The 18,504-nt window shown below is 43.6% G+C and overlaps 1 pseudogene; it reads left to right on the top strand.

The window, feature by feature from the left end:
- The first annotated feature begins 691 nt into the window (after positions 1 to 691).
- On the top strand, positions 692 to 1,252 carry LOC126952010 (cytochrome c-like; annotated as a pseudogene).
- Positions 1,253 to 18,504: the final 17,252 nt, after the last annotated feature.

Genomic DNA, 18,504 nt, shown 5'->3' with positions numbered 1-18,504 from the left:
GAGGTGCAGGGAGGATGGGCTGTGCTGAGGCAGGTTTTACACACAGCACACAGATCCCTGGTGCAGAAAACTAAAGATCTCAGAGAAAGCAGTCCTCACATGGGAGGGAGGGCTCAGCTCAGAAGAACACGTCCCCTCTCGGCTGGGGATGCAGCCTTCCCTGTGGGTGTCAGGACCCGATGGTTTGCAGGTGGCATCCCAAGCACAGCCCTGGATAGACACAGGTGCTGATTGAACCACTCCTTCCAGTACAGAGTCTCACTGTTCCGTCAGAATGGATGCAGGCTTCTCTGTTTCTTCAATCATCTGATCTGAACCCTGCCAGCCCCCTGGGAGCCTCATCTGCTGTCTGTATCATTGCTGTGATTGACACGATCTTGAACATTTCCAGAACGCAGACCTCCCTGTGCTTTAGGAAGGCGCCAGAGCACAGAAGGCTGCCCCACCAGCGAGTGGGCTCACAGGGTGTTTGGATGGGGTTCCTCTGGACATCAGGGCCCAGGAACATGAAGCATTGGCCTGTGGAGATCAGAACTTGGAACAGGAGAATCAGCAAGACCAGCCAGGCCCAGAGAGACTGTGCATGGGGGAGCTGGAACAACAGGACCCGGGGGAGGGCAGGAGGTGGTTAGGGTGGTGTGGGGACTATGCAGGGTGCAAAGTTTCAGGCAGGTGTGTGGGTTTCCTTGACATCTGCTGCCCAGTTCAGGATGCAGCTAATGAGAGGGTGTTGTGCATTTCAAAGTCAAGAGAATAAACTTCAAGTCATTTAAAAAAATACATGGCAGAGAGTGGGGACGTCCTGCTTTGGAGCGGGAATCTTCGTTGTGCCAGCGACTGAAAAGAGAATTAAATATGGGTGATGTTGAGAAAGGCAAGAAGATTTTTATTATGAAGTGTTCCTAGTGCCACACTGTTGAAAAGGGAGGCAAGCACAAGACTGGGCCAAATCTCCATGGTCTCTTCGGGCGGAAGACAGGTCAGGCCTCTGGATACTCTTACACAGCCACCAATAAGAACTAAGGCATCACCTGGGGAGAGGATACACTGATGGAGTATTTGGAGAATCCCAAGAAGTACATCCCTGGAACAAAAATGATCTTTGTCAGCATTAAGAAGAAGGAAGAAAGGGCAGACTTGATAGCTTATCTCAAAAAAGCTACTAATGAGTAATAATTGGCCACTGCCTTCTTTATTATAAAACAAATGTCTCATGACTTTTTTATGTGTACCATACTTTAATAGATCTCATACACCAGAATTCAGATCATGAATGACTGACAGAATATTTTGTTGGGCAGTCCTGATTTAAAACTAAGACTGGCTTGTGGTTAAACGAATATGTTCAGTTTTTGAATTTTAATAGTAATTCCAATTCAGTAAATGCTATCACTTTACCCCTTCTAAAGATATGATTAGACTTTGTTAGTAATGTTCAACTTTTCACAAAGATAGTGAGTGCCATCTTAAAACTTACTGGAGATTGGTTTTATATTTAGATTTCTATAGCTGGTCATGTGAATATATTTAAATACTGGGGAAATTCCTTCACTGTCTCAGAACCCAGCAAGATTCACCTGTATTTTGTGTTCATTTGCCTCTTAAAGGCAAGGGTTGAAGATAAATAAGGTAGCAATGTTTAGAGTTTTGGCCTTAACAATGCCAATCTAATTATAATTCCCTGTATTTAAAATGGTTCCTTTTACTTACTGAAAAGCATTTTAGTATGGTTTATGTGTAATATTAAAGATTATTCAACACTTCTCACATCTCACAAATCTATAAGGTCACATGCTTTTAAAATAGTAGCAAGTTAAACTTCACTCTCGAATTGTTTACAATCTAAGTAAAACTAAGTTATAACTTAGGATTGTCTTTAAACAGCCATTCAGAAACATAAAACTGTAGAACTGTGTATTTGTGATTGGGAATGGTGCTTTTGCCAACTTAAAAGGATTAAAGTAGTGTAGATATACCCAAATTTTAAAATTATGGGTGATCGCAAGACTAAAGATAATTAAAAAGAAAACCAAAGAACATGAAAAAAAAAATGGCAGATAGGAGGCAGGACTAACTTGCAGCTCCCATTTGGACAAACAGAGCAGCATGTGGAGACTCACGTTGTGAACTTTTACTCCAAGAAATACTGCAGGAACATGGCGGGAAAGCCAAGAGAATCCACAGACCCTTTGAAAGAAGTAGAGTGCCTCTGCACGCTCCATAAGACAGTCAAAAAACCGTGAGCGCCCGAAGTGTGAGAGGGGAACGTCCACTCCTGAACAAATTCTTACTGGGGAACCTGAAGGACCAGATCGCAGGAGAAGGATTAGAACTTATCTGGAGCTGTAACAAATTTAGAGAGCTGAGCAAAATATCGGGGTAGAGGAAGCAACAGGAAGAGCCCTGGGGGCACTGTCAGTTTCCAGGGAAGTCATTTCTGACTTTGTCTCACAGGGATCCTTAGGAAGAGCTGCCAGTGGAACTGGGGAAAGACCACGGGGAGAAGGAAACTTCCAGCTGAATTTTGTAACAATTTCAACTAAATGTGAAGCTTCCCCGGCAGAATCCTGGGGCAGGGGGTGAACCAGAAGTGCAGACATAGCACAGAATCCGTGGCAGGCAGGGATGTGGCAGACGGGGATGTGGCAAGTGGGGATGTGGCAGGGGTGATGCGTGAAACCTGAAAGCCCTGCTTGCTTTCCCAGTGGGGCAGGCTTGTAGCCCTGCTCACCGGCTGCCTAGAAATAAACTCAGTGCTGTTGTGGGGGCACAGCTGGAGGGAGACTTGCCTTGCTGGGTGTGTGGGAGCTGGGTGAGGCTGGTGGCTGCTGGCTTTCCCCCACTTTCTTGGTGACCTGCATGACACAGCAGAGGCAGCCATAATCCCCCTGGGATTATAACTCTATTGGCCTGGAAACCACATTACCATCCTCCACAGCAGCCACAGCAAGCCACATCCAAGGAGAGGCTGAGCTCAGATATGCCTATCCTTGCTCCCACCTGGTGGTCTTTCTCTACTCACCCAGGGAGCTGAAGACAAAGGATATAATCTCTTAGGAGTTCTGTGTCCCTGCCCATCATCTGAGAAGCCTGAATACTTATCCAGGTGACCCTAAGGCAAGCTGGTATCCACCTATACTACCACAGCTGATGCAGTCTTGAAAGTACCACCTCCTGGCTGGAGGCCAACCAACATAAAACCACTGCACTAAACAAAACTACAACCAAGGACCATCACAGAGTTCACTTCACCCTCCTGCTACCTCCACCAGAGCAGTTGCTGGTATCCACAGCTGAGAAACCTGAAAACGGATCACATCACAGATCTTTTTGCAGACGTTTCCCAGTACCATTCCAGAGTCCAGTAGCTCCACCGGGTGGCCACACCCAGAAGAGAAATAACAATCACCCAGTTTGACTCTCACGAAGTCCCATCCCTAGGGGAAGGGGGAGAGCACCATATCAAGGGAGCACCCCGTGGGACCAAAGAATCTGAAGAGCAGCCCTTGAGTCCCAGATCCTCTTTCTGACATAGTCTACCCCAATGAGAAGGAACCAGAAAAACAATTCTGGTAATATAACAAAACAAGGTTCTTAACACCCCCCGAAAGTTCACACGAGCTCATTAGCAATGGACCCAAAACAAGGAAAAACCTCTGAATTGCCAGAAAAAGAATTCAGAAGGTTGATTATTAAGCTAATCAAAGTGGCACTAGAGAAAGGGGAAGACCAACTTAAAGTAATTTTTTAAAAAATATGGCTGTATTAGTCTATTTTTATGCTGCTGATAAAGACATACTCAAGACTGGGCAATTTACAAAAGAAAGAGGTTGAATTGGACATACAGTTCCATGTGACTGGGGGAGCCTCACAATCATAGCAGAAGGCAAGGAGGAGCAAGTCACGTCTTACATGGATGGCAGCAGGCAAAGAAAGAATGAGAGAGCCAAGTGAAATGGTTTCCCCTTATCAAACCATCAGATCTCCTGAGACTTATTCACTAGCACGAGAACAGCATGGAGAAAATTGCCCCCCACAATCCAACCATCTCCTGCCAGGTCCCTCCCACAACACATGGGAATTATAGGAGTACAATTCAAGATGAGATTTGGGTGGGGACGCAGCGCCAAACCCTATCAATGGTATAGAATATGAATGGAAAAATATCCAGTGAAATAGAGAGCATAAATAAAAAACAATCACAACTTCTGGAAATGAAGGACACACTTAGAGAAATGCAAAAGGCACTGGAAAAATCTCAGCAATAGAAATGATCAAGTAGAAGAAAGAACTTCAGAACTTGAAGACAAAGCTTTCGAGTTAGCATCACACAACAAAGACAAAGAAAAAAGAATTTGAAAAAATAAACAAAGCTTCCAAGAAATGTGGGATTATGTTAAACAACCAAACCTAAGAATAATTGGTGTTCCTGAGGAAGAAGAAAAATCTAAAGATTGAAAAATGTATTTGAGGGAATAATAGGAGAAAACTTCTCTGGCCTTGCTAGAGATCTAGACATCCAAATACAAGAAGCTCAAAGAACACCTGGGAAATTCATTGCAAAAAGATCATTGCCTAGTCACATAGTCATCAGTTATCTGAAGTCAAGACAAAGGAAAGAATCTTAAGAGCTGTGAAACAAAAACATCAGGTAACCTATACAAGAAAACCTATCAGATTATCAGGTTAACAGCAGATTTCTTAGCAGAAACTCTATAAGCTAGAAAGGATTGGGGTCCTATTTTTAGCCTCCTTAAACAAAACAATTACCAGCCAAGAATTTTGTATCCAGCTGTGAACCCTGAAAATTTGAGACAGGTCTCAATTAATTTAGAAAGTTTATTTTGCCAAGGTTGAGGATGATTGCCATGACACGGCCTCAGGAGGTCCTGATGACATATGCCTAAGGTGGTCAGAACACAGTTTGGTTTTATATATTTTAGGGAGACACAAGACATCAATCAACATATGTAAGGTGAACAATGGTTCTGTTTGGAAAGGTGGGACAACTCAAAGTAGGTAGGGGGCTTCCAAATTGTAGGAAGATAAGAGACAAATGGTTGCATTCTTTTGAGTTTCTGATTAGCCTCCCCAAAGGAGGCAATCAGATATGTATATATCTCAGTGAACAAAGGGGTGACTGAATAGAATGGGAGGCAGGTTTGCCCTAAGGAGATCCCAGCTTGACATTTCCCTTTAGCTTAGAGATTTTGGGGTCCCAAGATATTTTTCTTTCACATTCCCCAGCCCCTTTTCTTTTTAGAAACCTTTTGGAGAAAGCATTTTAGAGAAAATGAGTCTCTGGTTCTAGGTTTCATCTGATCTCTCATGGCTAGGATGGTTTATTCCTAGACAGGTAGGTCTCAAGTTATTAGGAAAGTTCATTTTTAGAAGGTTGTGAAGTCTCATGTCCTATGAAGAGAAAAACAGGGGGAGGAAGAGAGAAAAACAATAACAAACGAAAGAACAATCCTTGAAAATTGATATAGCCCTCATTACCCTGGAGTTTATATATCAGTAGGCAGGTATGAAAGCAGCTCGTGTATGTAAATAGGTTGCTGTTATTTTCTTCTGAAGTTTAAGTTGTCCAGCATCAGTTCAAAAGGCTTTAAAAAAGCACAACTTAGTTTTCAGTGACTCCAAATTAGGAAAAAATGAAAAAGAAGAAGGAAAAAATTGAAGACATTATTCTGAAGACTTGTAGCCAAGAAAAATTAGATTTCAGTCCAAATGGTAGAAAAGTACTAAAAATCGAAAAACATTAGGCAAGACTAGAATCTAACACGTGTTTGATTATAGTTAGTGTTACAGTTTTTGAAACACAATTTTTCTCTCTCCAGTTTCCCATTTTTACTAAAGACAGATCATGATAAGACTGATTGCTTTATTGTACTTGGCCTAATTATTTGTAGACAGTGCAGCAAGAATAATTATTTTTTACATAGACTTTTAAATGGGCTTTGACGGAACATTGTTCCATAGAAGGAATCTCAAATAAGACTTTTTTTAAAGCCAAGCCCAGCCATACATTTATGCCATTAAATACCTATGAGTTGGGTGATCCTCTCCTCTTGGGGTTCCAAGATAAACTTGGGTCTCCTGGGCCTGTCAGAAAGTGACATTCTTTACTTACCACAGGTCAGGAACCCTGTACAGTGAAGTATGAAGTCAGTTTCCCAAAGGGCTTTTATTGGCTCCATAAGTCAAGTTTGATTCCTTAAAGGAAAGCTCACCATTCCAGTCAAACCCTTAGTAAGATAACCAGTTTCTTCAATTGTGTCCTGTTGCATTCATGGCTGCTGTTTCAGAAGCACAGCCACGGTTCTTTATGTTTGGCCTGGCTAGCAAAAAGACGGCCTTTTACGTAAATAAAGCCCCTTAAGTAGTCAAAATCAAAAATCTTTCCTTTTCTTCCTTAAACTAGCCATTTTTCTACCCCCATTATACCACTTTTTTTTTTTTTTTTTTTTTTTTTTTTTTTTTTTTGGTGGGAATTTAGCCACTTAGAAGCCTCATTATCCATAATTTGGAACTTACCTTTGGATTTGATCAAATTGGATAGAGTTGGTCAAACCCAAAGGGAAAAAGACTGAAAGAAAAATAGAAACAAACAACAACAACAACAACTAAAAAAAAAGTTAAGCAAAACAAATGATTGTACAACTTATATGATTACTGAGTGCTCTAATGGTAAGGAGAAATTAAGACCAGCTGTTTGTTAATTTTAACTTTAGCCAAGACAAACCCCAATACAGTTACTTACCTAAGGATGGGTCTCGGGCTGAAGACAGCTCTTTACCGTCCTAGAAGCAGGAAAGAAAACCTCATCTTCCCTGTTGGAAGCAAGCTGAAACTCTCAAAAGGAGTTACCTGCCTTCCGTCATCATGGAAGCAGGAAAAACTTGCCTTCCTGTGTTGGAAGCAAGTAAAACCCCCCAAAAAAGGAGGTGTACAGCAAAATAAACATTAGATCTTGACCAAATTTTGAGAGATCAGGGATTCTCTGGAGGGGATGCTCCCAGACCTCAGCAAATTGTTCTATTGGTTTGAGCCATAAAGTTAGCTCATGCTGGTACCAAGCACCAATAGATTTTCAAAGGTCATGGACTTCTCCATTCAGAATCCCTCCATGAGTACAAAAATGTGAACCTCAAAAATTTGAGACAGGTCTCCGTTAATTTGGAAAGTTTATTTTGCCAAGGTTGAGGATGCACACCCATGACACAGCCTCAGGGGGTCCTGATGACATGTGCCCAAGGCGGTCAGAACACAGTTTGGTTTTATACATTTTAGGGAGACACAAGACATCAATTAACATATGTAAGGTGAACATTGGTTCTGTCTGGAAAGGTGGGACAATTCAAAGTGGGGAGAGGGCTTCCAAATTGTGGGTAGATAAGAGACAAATGTTTGTATTCTTTTGAGTTTCTGCTTAGCCTCCCCAAAAGAGGCAATCAGATATGCATTTATCTCAGTGAGCAGAGGGGTGACTTTGAATAAAAAGCAGGGCAGGTTTGCCCTAAGGGGTTCCCAACTTGACATTTCCTTTTAGCTCATTGATTTCAGGGACTCAATATATCTTCCTTTCACTCAGCAAAACTAAGCTTCATAAATGAAGCAAAGAGAAAGTCTTTTTCAAACAAACAAATGCTGAGACAATTCACCACTACCAAGCCAGCACTACAAGCACTGCTAAAAGGATCTCTAAATCTTGAAACAAATCCTAAAAGTACACCAAACTAGAATCTCCTTAAAGCATAAATTTCACAGGACATTTAAAACAATAACACAATGAAAAAGATAAGTAAGGTATTCAGGCAACAACTAGCACAACGAATAGACTAGTACCTCAAATCTCAATACTAACGTCAAATGTAAATGGCCTAAATGCTCCACTTAAAAGATATAGACTGGCAGAATGGATTAGAATTCACCAACCAAGTATCTGATGTCTTCGAGAGACTCACCTAACACATAAGCACTCACATAAAGTTAAGGTAAAGGGGTGGAAAAAGACATTCCATGCAAATGGACACCAAAAGCAATCAGGAGCAACTATTCTTATATGAGACAAAATGGACTTTAAAGCAACAAAAGCTTAAAAAGACAGAGGAATCTTGTATACTGATAAAAGGACTAGTCCAACAGGAAAACATCACAATCCTAAATATATATGCACTTGCCACTAGAGTTCCCAAATTTACAAAACAATTACTACTAGGTCTAAGAAATGAGACAGATGGCAACTCAATAATAGTGGGGGACTTCAATACTCTACTGACAGCAATAGACAGGTCATCAAGACAGAAAGTCGACAAAGAAACAATGGACTTAAACTATACCCTACAACAAATGGACTTAACAGATATTTACAGAACATCTTGCCCAACAACTGCAGAATATACACTCTACTCATCAGCACATGGAACATTCTCCACGATAGACCATATGATGGACTACAAAATAAATCTCAATAAATTTAAGGAAATTGAAATTATATCAAGTAGTCTCTCAGACCACAGTGGAATAGAATTGGAAATCAACTCCAACATAAACCCTCAAAACAGTCCAAATACAAGGAAATTAAACAACCTGCCCCTGAATGATCATTGGGTCAACAATGAAATCAAGATGGAAATTTAAAAATTATTTGAACCAAGTGATAATCGTTATACAACCTGTCAAAACCTCTGAGATACAGCAAAGGTGGTGTGCTAAGAGGAAAGATCATAGAATTAAATGCCTACATCAAAAAATTGGTAAAAGGACAAATAGACAATCTAAGGTCACACCTCAAGAAACTAGAAATAAAAGAACAAATGAACCCAAACCCAGCAGATGAAAAGACATAACAAAAATCTGAGCAAAACTAAAGGAAATTGAAACAAAAAAAAATACAAAATACAAATGAAACAAAAAGCTGGTTCTTTGAAAAGATAAAAGCTGATGGGTCACTAGTGAGATTAGCCAATGAAAAAGAGAAAAGATCCAAATGAACTCAATGAGAAATGAAACAGGAGATATTACAACTGATACCACAAAATACAAAAGATTATTCAAGGCTACTATGAACACCTTTATGCACACAAACTAGAAAACCTAGAGGAGATGGATAAATTCCTGGAAATATACAATCCTCCTAGATTAAACCAGGAAGAAATAGAAACTCTGAACTCTGAGCAAAAGCAAAAAGATTGAAATGATAATTTTAAAATTGCCAACCAAAAAACGTTTAGGACCAGACAGATTCACAGCTTAATTCTACCAGATATTCAAAGAAGAATTGGTACCAATCCTATTGACACTGTTTCAAAATGTAGAGAAGAGAGAATCCTCCTTAAATTATCCTAGGAAGCCAACAGAACCCTAATACCAAAACCAGGAAAGGACATAACAACAACAAAAATACACACCAATATCCCTGATGAACATAGATGCAAAAATCTTCAACAAAATATTAGCTAACTAAATCCCACAGCATATTAAAAAGATAATCCACCATGATTAAGTTGGTTTCATACTAGGGATGCAGAGATGGTTTAATGCCCATAAGTCAATAAATGTGATACACCACATAAACAGAATTAAAAAAGAAAAATCACATGATCGTCTCAATAGATGCAGAAAAAGCATTTGACAAAATCCAGCATCACTTTATGATTAAAACCCTCAGCAAAGTCAGCATAGAAACGGCATACCTTAAAGAAATAAAAGCCATCTATGACAAACCCACAGCCAACATTATACTGAATGGGGAAAAGTTGAAAGCATTCCCCCAAGAACTGGGAAAAACAAGCATGCCCACTTTCACTTTTATTCAACATAGTACTGGAAGTCCTAGCCAGAGGAATCAGACAAGAGAAAGAAATAAAGAAAGTACATCCAAATTGGTAAAGAAGAAGTCAAACTGTCATTGTTCTTTGGTGACATAATCATATGCCTAGAAAAACCTAAAGACTCATCCAAACAGCTCCTGGAACTAATAAATGAATTCAGTAGTGTTTCAGAATGCAAAATTAATGCACAAAAATCTGTAGCACTGCTATACACCAACAGTGACTACATTGAGATTCAAATCAAGAACTCAGTCCCTTTCACAATAGTTACAAAAATAAATAAATAAATAAAATACTTAGGAATATACATAATCAAGGAGATGAAAGACCTCTAAAGGGAAAACTACAAAACACTGCTGAAAGAAATTATACATGACAAAAACAAATGCAATCACATCCCATACTCATGGATGAGTACAATCAATATTGTGAAAATGACCAAACTGCTAAAAGCAATCTACAAATCCATGCAATTCCCATCAAAATACCACCATCACTCTTCATAGAACTAGAAAAAAAAAATCCTGAAGTTCATATGGAACAAAAAAGACCCAGTATAGCCGAAGCAAGACTAAGTAAAAATAACAAATCTGGATGCATCACATTACTTGACTTCAAGCTATACTATAAAGCTATAGTCACCAAAACAGTACAGTAGTGGTATAAAGAGGCACTTAGACCAATGGAGCAGAATAGAGAACCCAGTAAGAAAGTGAAATACTTACAGTCAACTGATCTTCGATGAAACAAACAAAAACATAAAGTGGGGAAAGGACACCCTATTCAACAAATGGTGCTGAAATAATTGGCAAGCCACATGTAGAAGAATGAAACTGGATCCTCATTTCTCACCTTACATGAAAACAAACTCAAAATGGATCAAAGACTTAAATCTAAGACTGAAACCATAAAGTGCTAGAAGATAACATTGGAAAACCCCTTCTAGATGTTGGCTTAGGCAAAGACTTCATGACCAAAAACCCAAAAGCAAAAGCAGCAAAAACAAGGATAAATAGATGGGACTTAATTAAACTGAAAAGTTTCTGCACAGCAAAAGAAATAACCAGCAGAGTAAACAGACAACCCACAGAATGGGAGAAAATATTCGCAAACTATGCATCTGACAAAAGACTAATACCCAGAATCTACAGGGAACTCAAACAAATCAGCAAGAAAAAAAATAAATCCCATCAAAAAGTGGGCTAAGGGCATGAACATACAATTCTCAAAAGAGGATATACAAATGGGCAACAAACATGAAAAAATTCTCAACATCACTAATTATCAGGGAAATGCAAATCAAAACCACAATGCCATACCACCTTACTCCCGCAAGAGTGGCCATAATAAAAAAATCTGAAAAATCAAAACATAATAGAGAAGTTGGCATGGATGTGGTGAAAGGGGAACATTTTTACACTGCTGGTGGGAGTGTAAACAAATACAACCACTATGGAAAACAGTGTAGAAATTCCTTAAAGAACTAAAAGTAGATCTAACATTTGATCCAGCAATCCCATTACTGGTTATCTACCCAGAGGAAAAGAAGTCATTATACCAAAAAGATACTTGGACATGCATGATTTTAGGAGCACAATTCACAATTGCAAAAATATGTAACCAGCCCAGATGCCCATTATGGATAAAGAAATTGTGGTACATGTATATCATAGGATACTACTCAGCCATAAAAAGGAATGAAATAATGACATTTGCAACAACCTGCATGAAACTGAAGACCATTATTCTAAGTGTAACTCAGTAATGGAAAACCAAACATTGTATGTTCTCACTCATAAGTGGGATCTAAGCTATGAAGACGCAAAAGTGTAAGAATGATACAATGGACTTTGGGGACATGGGGGGAAGAGTGGGAGGGGGATGAGGGATAAAAGACTGGGTGCAGTGTACACTGCTCGGGTGATGGGTGCATCAAAATCTCAGAAATCGCCACTGAAGAACTTATCCATGGAACCAACACCACCTGTTTCCCCAAAAGCTATTGAAATAAATACTTTTGTAAAAAATCAAGAGAAAAAGAGAAAGAGAATAAACTTCAAAATGTTCTCACCACAAAAATGTGTTAAGTATTTGAGGTGAGGGATGTGCTAATTCCCTTGACTGAATTATTCCACATTGTATTAATTGTATCATTGTTTTGTACTCCATATAGACAGTTACACATTGTCCATTTACAAAAACAACAAAGTTAAAGCACACACACACACACACACACACACACACACACACAGCATGGCCTGCAGGTGCAGGAGGACCCCTCCATCCATGAGGGTAGCCTTCAGGTGAGGAAAGACCCCTCCATCCATCAGAGTGGCCTGCAGGTGTGGGAGAACCCCTCCGTCCATCAGCGTGGTCTGCAGTGTGGGAGGACCCCCCCTTCGATTGGCGTAGTCAGCAGTGTGGGAAGACCCCTCCTTCCATTGGCATAGTTTCTGAGATTTTGATGCAGTGTGGGAGGACCCCCCCTTCCATCAGCATAGTCTGCAGTATGGGAGGACCCCTTCTTCCATTGGCCTAGTCTGCAGTGTGGGAGGACCCCTCTTTCCATCAGCGTAGTCTGCAGTGTGGGAGGACCCCTGCTTCCATCGGTGTGGTCTGCAGTGTGGGAGGATTCCTCCATCCATCAGCGTAGTCTGCAGTGTGGGAGGACCCCCCCTTCCATTGGCGTAGCCTGCAGTGTGGGAGGACCCCCCTTCCATCAGCATAGTCTGCAGTGTGGGAGGACCCCTCCTTCCATCACCGTAGCCTGCAGTGTGGGAGGACCCCCCCTTCCATCACCGTCGTCTGCAGTGTGGGAGGACCCCTCCATCCATCAGGGTGGTCTGCAGGTGCAGGAGGACCCCTTTGTCCATCAGGATGGCCTGCCGGTGTGGGAGAACCTCTCTGTCCATCAGCGTCGTCTGCAGTGTGGGAGGACCCCCTCCGTCCATCAGCATAGTCTGTAGTGTGGGAGGACCCCCCCTTCCATTGGCATGGTCTGCGGTGTGGGAAGACCCCTCCTTCCATCAGCATGGTCTGCAGTGTGGGAGGACCTCCCCTTCCATCGGCGTAGTCTGCAGTGTGGGAGGACCCCTCTGTCCATCAGCATGGTCTGCAGGTGCGGGAGGACCCCTCCATCCATCAGGGTGGTCTGCAGGTGCAGGAGGACCCCTTTGTCCATCAGGATGGCCTGCCGGTGTGGGAGAACCCCTCCGTCCATCAGCGTCGTCTGCAGTGTGGGAGGACCCCCCCTTCCGTTGGCATAGTCTGCAGTGTGGGAGGACCCCTGGCGTGGTCTGCAGTGTGGGAGGACCCCTCCTTCCATCAGCATAGTCTGTAGTGTGGGAGGACCCCCCTCCATTGGCATGGTCTGCAATGTGGGAGGACCCCTCCATCCATCAGTGTGGGAGGACCCTTCTGTCCATTGGTGTGGCCTACAGGTGCTGGAGGGTCCTTCCAAGTATTACTGTGTCCTGTGGTTGGCGTGAAGGTGTCTGGGGCCCCAGGGTTGGTCACCAGGCACCACACGAAGAGCTTCATGAGCCACCAAGGGCTCCAAGAGAGGTGGGAGCCTTTGTCCTCAGTCAACCACAGCCGACCATAGGCCAGTGCCGGTCTGTTGCCCCAGACACTAAAGAGGCTACAGGTGCTGCCAGGGGGAGCTGGTGACTGTGGGATTAGGGTCCCTCCTTTAGGTTTGACTCTTGTAAAGGTGTCTTTCTTCCCTTTTCTCCAGACCCCAAATGCATAGAGATTGTCTGAAAGTATCAGGCACTTTCTTGGCAGTTCCCTCTCTTTCCTACACTGGCTTTTGTATCTTGTTTTAGGTCAGAAAAATCATTTGAATAAGACCCTTCTGTCCTCAGCCTCCAGAAATACCTTTTTCTAAGGATCACTTGAAGCTACCTCCACCTTCCACCACTTGACTAAGAATAAAATTTAGAAAACATTTCTCAAAGCTAATGTTTGTGAAGATGCTTCCAAATTAGTTGGGTAAAATATTCTGAGTGTTGCTATATCTCTGTTTAAAATATCAGTATTCCTCTGTGGCCAAATGTCACCAATAACCATCAACATGACCCTATTAAATTATTAGAGTGACAACCTCCTGTACCCAGAAAGTGGGAAATAAAGGACAAATCACCAGGGAGAAGTTTATTCCAGAAATAGATTTGCGAGCCCAGAAAAAGACGTCATTGTTCAAGCCAAGAGCAGGTGAAGTCTTCTAAAGTGAAATAAAGTCGGGGCAGAACCAAGCCTTGCTAAACCTGGCAGCTTTATAATGGGATTGGTTGGTGGGGGGCAGTTATTCAAGAAAAGGAGTCCCTCCACACATATTCAAAGGGAGAAGGCAGATGGAAACAAATTACATACTTGAAAAATCAGGCAAAGCCACAAACATCACAGAATCCAAAATCAGTGTTTTCAGTCACCTGCCTGACACTGCCTCATTTCTCCAGCTCTTACTTTTTCTACACTTTCTCACACCTTTGACTGTTTCTATGTGTGACAATTTTGATACATCATTTCTTTTTTTTTTTCTTTCCCCTTTTTTTTTTTTTTTCTTTTTTTTTTTTTGAGATGGATTCTTGCTCTGTCTCCCAGGCTGGAGTGTTGGAGTGTAGTGGCACAATCTCGTCTCACTGAAACCTCCGCATCCCAGGTTCAAGTGAGTCTCCTGCCTCAGCCTCCCGAGTAGCTGGAATTACTGGCACACACTACTGTGCCCAGCTAATTTTTGTATTTTTAGTGAGGACGGGAATTCACCATGTTGGCCAGGCTGGTCTCAAACTCCTGACCTCAAGTGATCCGCCCGCCTTGGCCTCCCAAAGTGCTGGGATTACAGGCGTGAGCCAATGCACCCTGCTAATGTATCATTTTCTATTAAGAGAAGAGAAAGATAATTCAGCCTTTCCACTAATAAGTTTTATATAAATTTGTTTTTATCATACAAATATCTCAAACCCATTTCCTGCAGTTTCATATTTTGTTATTGAACTTCTAAATTTTTGCACGTGAGAGCATTCCTGGAAGGATTCCTGCACCGGACACTGGCAGTAACTTCTCCACGCACAGAGGTGAGGCAACCCCACTGGCATCCCGACTAAACCCGGCTCTGTCCCTGGCTCTGTGGGCTGTAGCTGGACACCAGGTGCAGCCGCCACACTGAACAGCCAGCACGATGCTGTCGGGGGTGCGGATGGAAGGAGAAATCCCACCTGCTGGGGCCTGGGGCCTCAGAAAATCGCCCTCAGAAAGGCAGGCATTGACATCAAGGCCAGCTAACCTTGTGGTAACAGCCTGGGCGGGACCACTAATTTTGGTGGTGAGGGGGCCGGCAGAGGACAGGAGCAATGGGGAGTTTGGAGTGTCTGCCCCTGGGGACCTGTGGAGGCGAAAGTTTGAAAAGGTTTGATTTGCCCATGAAATGCATAGGGGCACAGGGGAAAGTTGAGGGGTCCCGAGTCCACCCTGACTTGGGGATCGATGTTGTGTCAGGGTGGGAAGTGGGAGCGTGGCAAAGGCACACCCACGGAACGGCCGTGGAGGAAGGGGCGCCACTCATCAGGGCACAGCGCAGGCTCGGGTTCGGCCTGTAGTGAAGGAAACCAAGACGCACTTGGCTGGGGACGGGGAAAAAGAGAGGCAGCAGCCAGGGGTGCCCAGCTGAGCCACAGCCCATCTACAGCACATAGTGGGATGGAGAGGGAGGAAGGGAGTCGGCTCTGAGTGTGGACACAACGGTGAGGGGGAAAGAAGCAAGGCTGTTCTCCTTGCGGGTCCTGTCCTAGCCCAGGGGCCACTGAGGGACACCTCTGTGCAGTGTCTTCCATCCTGAGGCCGCTCTTGCCTTTGGTCTGCGATGCCAGGCCCGGCACAGCCTTATGCCACCAGGCCGACACGGGGACCCCACATGGCAGGGAAGGCGTTGAGGCCTTGGTGGACACTGGGCTCGGCCAGGTCACTCCTCAGAGGCCAGCCCCAACCTCCCCTTCTGTGGTGAAGGCAGCTTCAGAACAGCGGGCAGGCTGGGGTCCACATCAGTGCAGAAACCACTCTTGCAGCTGGGGAGGGGACCCACAGGCAGGAACAGGCAGCCTCTGAGCACATTTGGTTGTCCCTGGTGGCTCTAAAGTGGGGCGAGGGGCGGCAGAGACACCAGATAATATTTTGGCGTTTGGGGTCTTCTCCAGCCGCACAGCTCAGGCTGACCCAACATTGTTCCCCACAGAAATACCAGAGCAGGATGCCTGCCTTTCCCCGTCTGAGCCTAAGATTTCATTCATCTGGTCTTGACAAATCCCATTGTCCGAGGGCCAACGCTAACTCAGCTGGCGAAGCTCTGTGACAACGCCCCCAAAGCTGGTGAAAGGGTCCTGTCCAGAGGCACAAAGCTCACCCTCACCCCAGCCCACCTCTAACAGCACCGCATGCCAGGGATGGCCCAGGACAATGCTACCTCTTCCCTCAAGTTCCCTGGACCCTAACTACAGGCCTCATGCTATTAAGATTAAGACACTAATCCATGCTTCGTCTCCGGTCCTTTGAGGCCACTTTCAAAGGTAATTCAGTGCTACCCATTTGAGGACTCGAGACAAAACCTTGGGCAGGAATGACCTTTGATTCCCATCGAGGCTCTGACTAAGGCCTCAACAGGTGAAGCCTTTAAAGTTAGCCTTTTTCATTCTATCCTGACAATGCTGGTTGATAACACAGAGCTAATCTCCTGCCTTTGTTCCCAGGGGGCAAAGGTTTGAGCTGCCCCTTTTGAATCTGGGTCTTTTAACTATTCAGCGAGTGAATCATAACGGGACCTGAGACCCTGGGATTAATTCCCTGCGGGACATGCTTCCTGGGACCCCAGAGACCAGGGCCTCTCCTTGGCTGAACACAAACTGGGGGAAACCACACCTAGAATCTGTGTCTGGTGCACCCCCACAACCCCTGACGGGAAGATCAGCAACAGAGAGTCTCATTATCCACAGAGCTCACACCAGCTGATCTGCACAAGCAAGGCCTGGGGAAACCCCAGGGTCCTCCCAAGCCTTTGACCGGTGAAAGCCTCTCTAGTGTCTGGTTCAGCTGCAGCAACTGTTCAGTGGCCTCTAACAGCCCCCAGAGGTACAGGTGTGCAACCTCCCCACCGAGGCCACTCCCCTGAGCCCTGCCCACCAAGGCCACTCCCTTGACCCCTGCATCATGGGCTCAGTGACTTCCTGCTGCCTCCTACCCAGGCTTTCTGTCCAGTTGTTCCCTTAACCCATCCTACGCTCAGCTTCCCTAGGCAAAGCCGGAGAGTAACACAGGCCAGCAGAGATAGAAAAAAGAAACAGAAATGAATTTTAATCATATGTTTTATTAAACCAATAGAGCCAACTGTTATTTCATCATGCCATCAATATGAAACGATTATTGATGACACATTTTATATTCTTCTATCATGCAACATCTCTGAAGTCCAGGATGCATTTGACACTGACAGCACATCTCAACCCAGACCAGCCACATTTCTAGGTCTCAGGGCCACAGGCAGACACCACGCTTGACAGTGCAACCCCAGGTATTGACCTCTTAAAGCTTTTTGTCTGGAACCCTAGTTACTACATACCTTAGCACTCACAGAATTAGTTGCATGAATTTTTACATGTATTTCCAGAATTAATTTGCATTCAAAGTTTGACATCAGATACATAATGCCACACATCAAAAGAATGAAATTTCTAAAGGTGGAATATTGTCAGTGGCTGGAGATCACTAGAAGGAAAGGGGGTTATTTTCAGAATCTGGTTACCATCTCGTGGCTGCCTTGTACACACCGAGGCCTAGCCATGACTGTAACAGGAGAGTCAGGGAATCGCTTCTCAAGAATAAAAGAAATGACCCAGGAAGGCCAATGGTAACCCAGCCAATGAGTTTTAGAGATAGCCAGAATGCCCAAGGACCCTTTGAAGAGAAACACAAATACACAGGGAATGGGCAGAAAATGCCGCCCTCTCAGAAAGCTCTGCCTTGAGAGACAGCAGAGGAGGAGACACCACTGGGGCCTGGACACCCAGACCATGTGGCCTTTGAACAGGCACGACTGCAACTCCCACTGCTCTCTGTGTCTGAAGCCACGGGACTGGAGCAGGAGGAGAGTCGGGGTAACAGGAAAAGGAGCAGGAGCTTGACTTGAAGCAGAAACACTGTGGTGTTGCCATGAGGTGACCATCAAGCCTGAGGCCTAGTGAGCTGGTGGCTGCTGGTGCCTCTACTAAATCCAGAGACAGAGGCATGCACTCCTGGAATGTTGATATATGGCAGAAGTAACAATAAAAAATGAGGGAAAATAATATACTAATAGAAAGTAATAATGATATGACCAAAAAATGCAAAGGCAGCAAAAGGAAAAATAGATAAACTGGACTTCATCAAAATTAAGAACTTTTGTGTATCAAAGGACTCTTTCTAGAAAGCAAAAAGACACCTACAGAATGGGAGAAAATATTTACAAATCATATATCTGATAAGGGATTAATATCCAGCACATATAAAGAACTCCCATGACTCAACAACAAGAGCAATTAAAAAACAATGTTAAGATGGGAAAGATCTTGAATAGATATTTCCCCAAACAAGATATACAATGATCAATAAGCACATTAAAAGATGTTCAGTATCATCAATC

The sequence above is a fragment of the Macaca thibetana genome, chromosome 4 (assembly GCF_024542745.1).
Source record: "Macaca thibetana thibetana isolate TM-01 chromosome 4, ASM2454274v1, whole genome shotgun sequence".
In the NCBI taxonomy this organism is placed as follows: domain Eukaryota; kingdom Metazoa; phylum Chordata; class Mammalia; order Primates; family Cercopithecidae; genus Macaca; species Macaca thibetana.
Note: the sequence above shows the minus strand (reverse complement) of the source record. Positions and strands in the feature narration are given on the sequence as shown.